This window comes from Pinus tabuliformis, chromosome 3_1, assembly GCF_031772625.1.
Source record: "Pinus tabuliformis cultivar Carrire ecotype Pingquan chromosome 3_1, CPIR1, whole genome shotgun sequence".
Classification (NCBI taxonomy): domain Eukaryota; kingdom Viridiplantae; phylum Streptophyta; class Pinopsida; order Pinales; family Pinaceae; genus Pinus; species Pinus tabuliformis.
Window position 1 is genome coordinate 148,483,535 of NC_142301.1, and position 13,352 is coordinate 148,496,886.

The window sequence follows — 13,352 nt, forward strand, 5'->3', positions numbered from 1 at the left end:
AGAGATTACACTGTCAGACAGGTTATTCCTAGTACATCAACAAAATTCCAAACTATCCATACTCTTCCAGTAGTTCTCTTGAGTTCTTTAAGAATTCACATAACTCTAAGCTTATTACACATCGGTCTTTTAACTACCAATTGGGAGGCCTATACTAAGAGTTTAAGAGTTAGTCATGATAGTAAAAATAATGCTAGTTATTTATCAGAATCCTTTTTAAAAACGGCATCCTTGAGCTGACCTATAGCTGAAGGTTCACATATCTTGTGGGCTTCCATGCTATGAAAACATCCCCAGATTTCCAGTTCTTATTGGAAAACATCCAAACTTCGCTGAACTAACATGCACCTAAACGAGAATCTTGGAAACTGTGACCCAACACAAGTGAAGCAAGATATCCATCTCCAATTAGACCTCTGATTCTCAAAGAGTTCACATCCACCTAATATGAATCCTTCCAAAGATGGACAACCCCCAAAAGCGGTAAGCATTTCATAAGCAGAAATTCTAATTCTGTAAGTGCAATATATAACACTACCCTTCTTTGTAAGCTCCTGTTGAGCTATCAATTCACAAGTATACCCCTGCAGACAAATTGGTTTGGTCCATGAATATTAACAAGTGCCAGCATTGACATGAACTGCAATAGAGAATACCATATGCTTGAAACAACTTAACACCCTCTCCACCAATGCTTGCATATCATAATCCTTAGGATCATAACCCATGGCTTCAAAACTTGCATAATTGAAATCATCTTCCGGAGTTACATGAATTGTAGATAAAGCAGGTCCTTCAATAGAATTCATGGAGTAACCGCAAGGATCAAATTCAAGATCAGTGACTTTCGCCTGAGGAAGAATTTTCGATATACTGGAATTAAGTGTCATTTCTACCGCAAAATTACAATGACGCTTGTAAACAGGGAAGCACTATTAAAACAAATTAATACGATAGTTGTCCCTAAGTACCTTGAACATTTGTCGTTAACTTTGTATTTAACTCAGTTTATTGTATTTAAATCACATTTCCACTTGTTAAACACCATCCATTCATACACCCGACATATAATGGAAAGGGCCTACACCTGGGTTGTTTCATGGCGACTCCCCTTCTGCCACACACCCTCTACCACATGTTGGTCACATGGAGTAAGGTGGGCATCATTCTTGGGTTTTAGTGAATGATCCAAATTACTCGAGGTAATCGAATGGTTATCCCTAGACATTCAAACCCTAACCCTTCACCACTTTGATTCCTTGGTCCGTTATGTGTCAACTCTGAGTGAGTTCACTGCGTATGGAGTCGCTGAAGAGCCAAGCAGTAAGCCATGGCATGAAGCACCCGACATTCGAAGTTTTATCAGCGTGTTTGTGGCGTTTGAGAACCAGGGCTCTCCAACTGCCTTCAGAACAAGAAGTTCATTTAATATTTCCCCTGGACGCTCGAACGAAATTCCACCCACTGCTCCCTAAAGGCTTCTACGGGAATGGGATCAGCTTTGCATGCGCAAAGACGACAGCAGGAGAGCTGGCCAAAAAACCGTTGTCTTTCGCTCTGAAATTGATAAACGAAGGGAAAACGGCTGTGAATGACCAGTATATGCGATCGGTGATAGATTTTATGGAATTGGAAGGGCGCCCTCACTTCACAGTGGCGGGAGCCTTTCTGATTTCGGACGTTACCAAAATCGGCTTCGGGGATGTGGATTTCGGATGGGGAAGAGCGGCCTACGGAAGGCCTTGGCGTTTGGAGGTCTCTTCTTTGAGCCGCTATGGTCTTCTCCTTCAGCACATACTTATCCCACTTCAACAATGGTAAATATTCCTTCGAGGCTATGTAATTTTATTTAATTTCTTCATGTTGGAATCCATCTGGTTATCTCTCCTTATGGCTACCATGGCTAATGAATTTAAAGTTTGGATTCTGAACCCCTCTGTGCAGATTTCCTCTACAATCTAGAACAGGGCACTCTTTGTCACACTACTTCCTTGGATATCCTTGGTAATGATTTCACCAGTATGAGTATGTTAGGTTAACGCACGAGGACTTGCATATTTACACGAGGATTTCGATGTTCGCATTATACACAGAGATATGTCGCCATCAACAGTCGAAGGTTCAGAGGTTTTAATGAAAATTTCAATACCGTTAATATTCAGAGTGCAGATGCCAAGCAAATACTTAATACAACCAGGAACCAGGAAAAAACAAGGAAAATGAGAGAGAATGGGATCAGAAAACCCATTTTTGAGAGCACTAACCTGAAATTTGAACAGAAGAATTCTGAGCACCTGAGCGAACAATTTCTGAACACGAAAATAGAGTTGTACCTGCCATAAAAAAACCCATAAGAAAACACTGGATTAAGATTAAAATGTTGGAAGCAAAATGAGAGAGAATGGGATCAAAAAACCCATTTTTGAGAGCACTCACCTGAAATTTTAACAGAAGAACTTTGAGCACCTGAGCGAACAATTTCTGAACAGTAAAATGGAGGTGTAAATAGTGTAAAGTGAATAACCAAGGGCTAGGTCGTGCACAACAGATTGCACAGCAAAAACGGGACACATTATTGCAGCAGTAAGTGGAAGAGCACAAAAACATTATTGCAGGGTGTGGAAGAGAACAGGAAGAGCAGAAAATGGAAACAGGAGGAACAGAAATGGTCGTGGAAGAGAGCAGAAAATGGAAACAGGAGGAACAGAAATGGTCGTGGAAGAAAACACAAAACGCAGAAAGCTGAAGAGGAGAAACAGAAATTGCACGACAGATGTCAACAATTTGCCTGCTGAATGTGCACACCAGCTGTCAAGCATAGAAACAAAAGGACGACAAACATAGAAACAAAAGGACGATGAAAAACTTACTCAAAGGAAGGCCTATCCGCCTAAAAATACTATGAAATTTACATCGTATTAAGTTGATTAAAAAATATTATTGAATTTATCTTTTTTAAGAGAATGAAAATAAATAGATATATAATAAAAGAATATATATACTTAAATTAAAAATAAAATTAATATCAACCTAACTAATATAAAAAATAATAATTTTTCATTTAAAAATATAAAACACATTATATTAAATTTTAATAAATAATATTATGAAATTTATATTTTTTTAAGTTAACGCTTACACTAAATAATATATATATATATATATATATATATATATATATAATTTAAAAGTTCACATTAAATAAATATCCATGTCAGCGTACAACTAGAACCTGGTTAATTATAATCATTGTATCAAAGCTTTTAACCATGAATAAATGTGGTTCACATATCAAATATTTAACTATGAATAAATCCGGTTCACATATCAAATATTTACCTGGGTTCCACCTCAGAAATTGAAATACTCCGTTTCTAGACTCAAGTGCTCTGTTTCTGGACAAATGCTCAGTTTATTACTACCATTCGCGAGGGAATCAGAACGGATCTAGTTACTGCATCACTACAAATTTCCGAAAGAGTGGAATACAAGAAGTTGTTTAATTAGAGTATGGTGGAAAGGGAAAATCAACTGGAAATAACCATGTATTTACCACCTCTCTGCATAGAAAAAGATGTGTTCCTTCTCTACGTAGTAAACTTTCAGAAATGTAGACCCGGAATTATGGAAAACAAATATGTGCCAAGAGATCACATTAATAGAGCGAGACAAGCTTTGGCATTGAATTAGAAAATTTACCTGTAAAATCCATGGTTCTCCTACGACCTTTCTCCTCTTAAGGTTTTCCAAACATTGACTTGCGGTTAGGGGCCACATGGTTTCTGAATGGCTCCTTTGTTAACAAGTTCCAGCGTCTCTTATGGTTAGATTCTGCAAACTGATTTACAAACTTCAACGAAGGCCATTGGGAATGAATTGTAACCAATTATTGGATTGAAGTGTAAATCAATTAGTTTTTAATCTAATGGTATACATTATTTTAATTGTCTAACACTAAAATCAATGTCCCATAATGAAATGGGGCATGGGAGGAGAGTTGCTCCCAGAAGTACGACGTAATTATGTTATAAATAGAAGAATAATATTGGTTATAGTAAAAAAAAATCAATATTCTATAAAGTAATTAGAAGTAAAAAAATATGCAAGTAAGATATTTAAATCTTATATTTTTCAAATATATTTAAATAAAATATTTAAATAAACTATTTGAAGATCTATATTAACTAATTTATAACTAATTTATGTTCATATCAACTTTACATATATCTATATATAGAAAAAAAAATTGTTAAAACAAAATATTTTAATGTGATATATACAAAAATATTCTTATCAATAAAATATTTTAATAGGAATTAATATTGACATATACTTTAAAATATATTAATAGTAAAAAGCAATTTTAAGAACACATTCTATTTTTCACACTAAAGATGTTTGCACGTGAAGAAATTTTACTTAATATGGATCTATGCTGATTATAACCAACATTACTTTTATATTTATAGAATAATTTATTTTTATTTTAAAGAGTCAAGGATGGATGGACAAACTTACACATCCCCTCATACTTTTGCTGTAGAATGAGCCGAAGTTTTATAGTCACCTTGTGAAGGCAGATTTGGAAAGAAATCAAGTGAATATTCAAGCTGAGTTGAAGAATTCTAGTCTCCATATCAAGCAAACGAAGTTCAAGGAAAAGATCTCTGAAGTATAGAATCTAGGGTTTCTGAATTAGGATCGAAAAGTTGCAGATATATCCCAAAGAACCGAAATATTGAAGGGTAGCCGAGAAGGAGGAAAAAGGCAAGACGTTTGATTATAGTTGGCTCAAAGAAGAAGGGGAAGCTTTGTGTCTTGGTCTTGGAGTGGAAAATAGGTCAATGGTCTTGGTCTATGTATAAGTCTCTATAAGAAGAATAATTCGTTTGGCTTTTTCTCTCAATTGGGAGAGGTTTTGGCCCCGGATGCGGGTGGTTAACGCGATGGGACGGGAGATGGAAGCCAGCCACATGCCGCTCCAAGGGCATCACGTGGCCTTCCATGCGAGAGGACGGGGGACGGCACACTCCTGGTTTAAATTGAAGGGACGGGGGATTGCAGATATGAATGCCCAGAGCACTGATGCAGTTATGGCGGATGGGATTTCGAGGCGGGTTGGTGATGATGGCGAGCTTATATCCGGCTGGGAGCAAGGAATTATGGTTATGCAGCACTTGGTTGGCCTCTCTGGTGTTGAAACGGCCCCCTCTCAGGCGGTGGAGTATATTACAGTGCTGGTTCTGGTTTGCGACGGTTTGGCTCATCTGGCAGTTGGCAAGGAGGCTCAAATCACCATGGTGAGACCCAGACAAAGGTTGCTGAGTCGTCGTGGTTCCTCCAGAGGCGGGGGCTCGAGCAGACCTGTGAGAAATGTAATGAGGCACTGCTGCCACTGTAATCTGGTAAGCTCCATTGGAGCCGCTCCCCTGCTCTCCGGCCATCATCTGGATGCAGAGGCTTCCAGCTCGGCCTCCTTGCCAGCCTTCGGCTCCACGATTTTCAACTTCACCAGCTCCACGGCAAATCCGAGAATTAGTGCTCATGTCTCCATTCTGTTCATCGAGAGCCCTCCGGAGGTGGATGACCCCATGGATGCTCGGGAGCAGGGGACGCAGGACCACCAGAAGGATGCAGAGCAAGTTCCGACTGCTGAGATGGAGCAGGATGACAAGAGCTGGGCCACCATTGAAGATACTTCCAAGCAATCCCAGAATGCTCCAACAGCCACCGCGGGGGAAGTGGAAGCGACCTCGCCTACCCATGCTGAGCAGGATTACTACGGCTGGTACCCAATTGTGGAGGAGAAAATGGATGAGCCGAGCGAATAATCTCGCCGATGCCCCTGCTCCACCTGGGCGCAAGCACGCTGCCGTCTCCTGGTTTGTTGTTGTGTCAGTCTATGGTTTTTGTTTCAGAATATCAAAGTTGATAGGTTTTTGTGTCTCCCCTGCGCGGGACGACCTGAACAGTCCTTTTTGTGTCAATGGTGTTAGTTCTTTCTGTATCCCCTGCGCGGGCTTGTGTGTCTATGGATAGTCTTAGTTTTGTCTCAGTTTTGTCTATGTCTGGGCAAGAGAAAACGGGTCTAACCTGATGTATTTTGTACTCTGTAAATATTTAATAGAATAGTTTTGTTACCGAGAAAAAAAATTGGGAGAGGTTTTGGCCCTAGCTAATCACCTACATTATGTTTCTCTTGTCTGTTTATCTTTTATGCATTGGTAGTTGTTTGATGAAGAAGAAAACAATAATAATCTAAGTAAATAAAAGATCGTAATCTAAGTGAATTAGGACTCCTAGTTGTTGGGTCGAGCTGGACCTTCAAGGTAAAGCATGAGCAAACAAAAGCATAAAAAAGTACAAGTCCATATTTGTGGCCAAGGGGTACTCTCACGTTGAGGGGATTGATTACGGAGAGACATTTTCTCATGTAGTAAGGTACTCATCCATTAGATCAATTCTTTCTCTCGTTGCATAAATGGGGTGGAATATCTAGAAGATGGATGTAAAAACAACATTCCTCAATAGATTTTTTTAGGAGAAGGTGTATATCGAGCCTAGTACACCATGATCGATAGCTACCTCACTAGTTTGGGCTTCACCAAAAGTGAAGCGAATGAAAACCTCTATCATATCTTGGTAGAAGGTAAATTGTTGATTATTATCTTATATGTTGATGATTTGATTTTAACTAGTGATGAGTAGCAGATGAGATATTGCAAGGAGGACCTTGCAAGAGAGTTTTAAATGAAGGACATGGATCCCATGCACTACTTCCTCGGATTGGAATAATGGAAAGGTTATGGGGAACTGTCTGTCTCTCAGGGAATGTATGCCAACGAGATACTTCAAAGGTTCTGCATGGATAGTTGCAAACCCATGGACACACCTCTAGCAACCAACTGGAGGAAGAAGTATGCCACTTTAGGTGAGGAAGTGGATGCTACTATCTACCAACAGTTGGTGGGTTCACTAGTCTATCTTACGAACACATGACCATATATGTGCTATGCAGTCAACCAACTTAGCTAAGCTATGGTTAGGCCAACTAAACTATTTTGGAAGGGAGCTAAGCATGTTCTACGGTACCTCAGAGGCACTACCGAGTTTGGACTATGGTACAGATGAACAAAGGGAGTGAAGTTATGCGACTTCACAGATGTAGATTGGGCGGGGAGTCTAACACACCAAAAGAGTGCATCAAGTGGAATTTTTAGTGCTGGGTCCATAGGAGTTTCTTAGTACAACAAAAAGCAAAGAATTATGAAACTTAGCTCGGCAAAAGTAGGATACATGGTTTCCAGTCAAGCAGCATGTGAGATGATCTAGATGAGAAAGATACTTGTTGGATTATTTGGTCAGATAATGGATCCAACTATGATCTACTATGATAATCGCAGTTGCATCAAGCTCTCTGAAAATCTTGTTTTCCACGATCTATCCAAGCATATAGATATCTAGTATCACCATCTACGATATTGAGTGCAGAGGCAGATAATGTTGTTACAATACATTCCAACAGAGGAACAAGATGCAAACTTTTTTACAAAGGCCTTGGCAAGAGGGAAGTTCAAGTTCCACAGGTGAAAAATAGGGGCAGCTGATAATCGCTTTCTTGTTGCGAGGGACTGTTGAAAAATGCAGCAAGAAATTCTCAATTTGATTTTTCCTTCATTAAATTGAGAAATTTGAAATTCCACATCAGCAGACAACTTGCATGATGTTAACTTGTGTGACATGGATTTTGTCACCCATTTTACTCAGTAAATTTGAGGGGAGGAGTTAGAGTTCAATTCAACATGTGTGATTGCTAATTTGTAGCAATCAAGTTTAGTTATCTCAGGTTGTTTTCAGTTAAAATAGCTCCAAGTTTTGGAGGAGCTAGTGGAAGGTTAGTTGAGCAATGGGACTTCAGTCAAACTTAGTGATCATCCAGTTAAATGGTTAATCAACCCAAAATAGCTAGTGCATGCAGAGATTTCGAGTTACCTAGTTGAGGTGGAGATTCCAAGGTAGTGTAACATGAGTTGTAGACTTGAGTGTACAAGTGTTGCAAGTAGTCAGATGATCAACCTAAGGAATTGTGAAATTCAATTAGAGGAATTTCCTTAATAATAGGAGTATAATTCCTCAAGGAATAGTGCAACGAAATAGTATAATAGGAGTATAATTCCTCAAGGAATAGTGCAAGGAAATAGGGGCTCACGCAGAGGCTAAAATTGACTAAGTTTGAGTTAGAGGCCTTCAGTGAGAAGAGATATCGCAGAAAATTTTAAGGATGGACATTTATTTTAAAGTTTAGAAACCTTCGCGAATCTCACTAGTACATAATATGCAATTTGTAAAATGTTTGGCAATGTTTTTGTAAAATTATTCAATTTTCTAATAATTTTATATAGTCTTTATACAAAATTTTGGCATTTTTTAAGGTAAAACAATTTTATACTATAAAAATTGGTTGAATAATCTTTAGAAAAAATGGAAATTAATGATTTTTTTTTGAAAAAAGCATGGAAAATTATCCCACTTGCGAAAATTAGCCCCTAAAACTTTCCTTACAACAGATTAGTTATGCACTTGCGGTGAGTAAAGCAATTGTAATACATCCCTATTCATTTAATTATTGCAATCAAACATTTGAGTTTTTTAGCAGATTGCTTTCCCTAGATAAAAATACTTGTTTCATGTGTGTTATTTCTTCTTGCATGTCTAATATTTTTGTTGTAAATCGTGAATTAATGTCCACAAGGCACTAGAGTAAGTTTGTATCTTGTGATTTTGTTGAAAACTTCATGAACAGTTGAAAATCTACATTGCAATTTCTCCCTAAACGTGCACAAACTTTAACAAATTTGGTGTTTGAAAAAAAAAAATCGGTGTTTTTATTTTTTTTAAATGTCACTTTCAAACTAACATATCTTCGCAATTTTCCCAATATAACAAATTATTGAAATATATTTTAATAATAATTAAAAAATATAATAAAAACAATAATCAAAATATATAATCAAAATCAAGATAGTCAAAACACCTAAAACTTTAATTAAACTAATATATAATTAATAGACATATTTTTCATAAATTATTGTTTATTTTTCATGATTCCACTTCTCAACTTTTGAGAATCTAGCTTTTCTAATCAAATCCACAACGAGAGAAAAACAAAAAAATTTATAAAAATATTAATCAATCTTCATATATATAAAGAATTTAGTTAGTTTAAATAAATCATGCATACTCCATCCCTGTAACACAGTATACGAAGCATTGTTGATCCACAATCAAATAAAAATATGTCAATTTCGATTAACCAATATAACTCAACATCAATAATTCAATTGGAAAAAGATATCCAATTTAAAACATAACTTACAAAGTGAAGACAACAACTTAATATATATAGAAATATTTTAATCTACAACAAAACAATATAATCAACTTATACATATAACTTGCAACGTGTTAGAATCTAAAATAATCAAATCCCACATTCAAATAGAAATATGTTAGGTTTCCATTAACCAACATAACTCAACATCAATAATTCAATTGGAAAAAGATATCCAATTTAAAACACAATCTATAAAGTGAAGACTACAACTTAATATATATAGAAATATTTTAATCTAAAAAAACAATATAATCAACCTATACATACAACGTGCAACGTGTTAGACTCTAAAATAACCATTCATAGATTATATTATAAAAAATAAATTTAAAATAATATCTCATTAATATTAGTGAAAAACAACAATACTAAACATTAAACCATACAAGTATACCAAGGTAAATAAAAACATTAAACCATACAAGTATACCAAGGTAAATAAAAACAATAAATCCATACAAGTATACCAAGGTAAATAAAAACAATAAAATTTATTGGATAACAATTACACTATTCATCAAATAACATATTTAAATCATTATTGAAAAGTGGTTGTCCTTATGACATTTACAAATACTATTAATCCTAATCAAAATACTATTAATCCTAATCAAAACATAGCCATGAATGTATCAATTTATTTAATTTGATTATACAATATAATCAAATTAAATAAAAAGGATTAATGGGGTGGAAAGCTTACTATGGTCTTGAAAATAATTGTAAAATTGCAAACCTTGTAATGTGGGATAAAAAGAAGTTCTTCTTTGAAACTTTAGTCACTCTTGTTATCTTATATGGCTGTGAGGTTTGGGGTTGCAGCATCTCCAGAGAATCATGGAGAAAGATTGAGCAAATCCAGAAGCGCTTTATAACTTATAACCTGAAAATTAAAAGTAATACACCCTATCCTATTCTCCTTATAGAAGCAGGTCTTTCCCCTATTGAGAGCCTAGCTATGCTTAGGTTTCTGTTGTACAAACACAAAATCAGTAACACAAACGATCATAGACTTCCTAAGCTAGCTTTAAATTCTAGCCAAAACCACCTAAGGCTCAATCGAGGGTGGCATAAAGACACAAGGGCCTGGTTAAACTATTGGGAGATCAACGAAAATGATGCATTGCAAAACATAAATAACATTAAAGATATTGTTACTTCTAAGTTCAAAGAAAAAATGTGGTGTGAGAAAGACTTAGCGGCTAAAAGAAAATTAAGTTATTATAAGAAGGTCATCAACCCCACCCTAGAAGATCAAAAGTGCATGCAGAGATTTCGAGTTACCTAGTTGAGGTGGAGATTCCAAGGTAGTGTAACATGAGTTGTAGACTTGAGTGTACAAGTGTTGCAAGCAATCAGATGATCAACCTAAGAAATTGTGAAATTCAATTAGAGGAATTTCCTTAATAATAGGAGTATAATTCCTCAAGGAATAGTGCAACGAAATAGTATAATAGGAGTATAATTCCTCAAGGAATAGTGGAAGGAAATAGGGGCTCACGCAGAGGCTAAAATTGACTAAGTTTGAGTTAGAGGCCTTCAGTGAGAAGAGATATAGCGGAAAATTTTAAGGATGGAAATTTATTTTAAAGTTTAGAAACCTTCGCGAATCTCACTAGTACATAATATGCAATTTGTAAAATGTTTGGCAATGTTTTTGTAAAATTATTCAATTTTCTAATAATTTTATATAGTCTTTATACAAAATTTTGACATTTTTTAAGGTAAAACAATTTTATACTATAAAAATTGGTTGAATAATCTTTAGAAAAAATGGAAATTAATGATTTTTTTTTTGAAAAAAGCATGGAAAATTATCCCACTTGCGAAAATTAGCCCCTAAAACTTTCCTTACAACAGATTAGTTATGCACTTGCGGTGAGTAAAGCAATTGTAATACATCCCTATTCATTTAATTATTGCAATCAAACATTGGAGTTTTTTAGCAGATTGCTTTCCCTAGATAAAAATACTTGTTTCATGTGTGTTATTTCTTCTTGCATGTCTAATATTTTTGTTGTAAATAGTGAATTAATGTCCACAAGGCACTAGAGTAAGTTTGTATCTTGTGATTTTGTTGAAAACTTCATGAACAGTTGAAATCTACATTGCAATTTCTCCCTAAACGTGCACAAACTTTAACAAATTTGGTGTTTGAAAAAAAAATCGGTGTTTTTATTTTTTTTAAATGTCACTTTCAAACTAACATATCTTCGCAATATTCCCAATATAACAAATTATTGAAATATATTTTAATAATAATTAAAAAATATAATAAAAACAATAATCAAAATATATAATCAAAATCAAAATAGTCAAAACACCTAAAACTTTAATTAAACTAATATATAATTAATAGACATATTTTTCATAAATTATTGTTTATTTTTCATGATTCCACTTCTCAACTTTTGAGAATCTAACTTTTCTAATCAAATCCACAAATCCACGAGAGAAAAACAAAAAAATATATAAAAATATTAATCAATCTTCATATATATAAAGAATTTAGTTAGTTTAAATAAATCATGCATACACCATCCCTATAACATAGTATAGGAAGCATTGTTGATCCCACAATCAAATAAAAATATGTCCATTTCGATTAACCAATATAACTCAACATCAATAATTCAATTAGGAAAAGATATCCAATTTAAAACATAATCTACAAAGTGAAGACAACAACTTAATAGATATAGAAATATTTTAATCTACAACAAAACAATATAATCAACTTATACATATAACTTGCAACGTGTTAGAATCTAAAATAATCAAATCCCACATTCAAATAGAAATATGTTAGGTTTCCATTAACCAACATAACTCAACATCAATAATTCAATTGGAAAAAGATATCCAATTTAAAACACAATCTATAAAGTGAAGACTACAACTTAATATATATAGAAATATTTTAATCTAAAAAAACAATATAATCAACCTATACATACAACGTGCAACGTGTTAGACTCTAAAATAACCATTTATAGATTATATTATAAAAAATAAATTTAAAATAATATCTCATTAATATTAGTGAAAAACAACAATACTAAACATTAAACCATACAAGTATACCAAGGTAAATAAAAACATTAAACCATACAAGTATACCAAGCTAAATAAAAACAATAAATCCATACAAGTATACCAAGGTAAATAAAAACAATAAAATTTATTGGATAACAATTACACTATTCATCAAATAACATATTTAAATCACTATTGAAAAGTGGTGTTCCTTATGACATTTACAAATATTATTAATCTTAATCAAAATACTATTAATCCTAATCAAAACATAGCCATGAATGTATCAATTTATTTAATTTGATTATACAATATAATCAAATTAAATAAAAAGGATTAATGGGGTGGAAAGTTTACTATGGTCTTGAAAATAATTGTAAAATTGCAAACCTTGTAATGTGGGATAAAAAGAAGTTCCTCTTTGAAACTTTAGTCACTCCTGTTATCTTATATGGCTGTGAGGTTTGGGGTTGCAGCATCTCCAGAGAATCATGGAGAAAGATTGAGCAAATCCAGAAGCGCTTTATAACTTATAACCTGAAAATTAAAAGTAATACACCCTATCCTATTCTCCTTATAGAAGCAGGTCTTTCCCCTATTGAGAGCCTAGCTATGCTTAGGTTTCTGTTGTACAAACACAAAATCAGTAACACAAACGATCATAGACTTCCTAAGCTAGCTTTAAATTCTAGCCAAAACCACCTAAGGCTCAATCGAGGGTGGCATAAAGACACAAGGGCCTGGTTAAACTATTGGGAGATCAACGAAAATGATGCATTGCAAAACATAAATAACATTAAAGATATTGTTACTTCTAAGTTCAAAGAAAAAATGTGGTGTGAGAAAGACTTAGCGGCTAAAAGAAAATTAAGTTATTATAAGAAGGTCATCAACCCCACCCTAGAAGATCAAAAGTATCTCT

The 13,352-nt window shown here is 34.5% G+C and overlaps 1 pseudogene; it reads left to right on the top strand.

Moving 5' to 3' along the window:
• The first annotated feature begins 1,299 nt into the window (after positions 1-1,299).
• Positions 1,300-1,821, top strand: LOC149186230 (benzyl alcohol O-benzoyltransferase pseudogene; annotated as a pseudogene).
• The last annotated feature ends 11,531 nt before the right edge of the window (positions 1,822-13,352 follow it).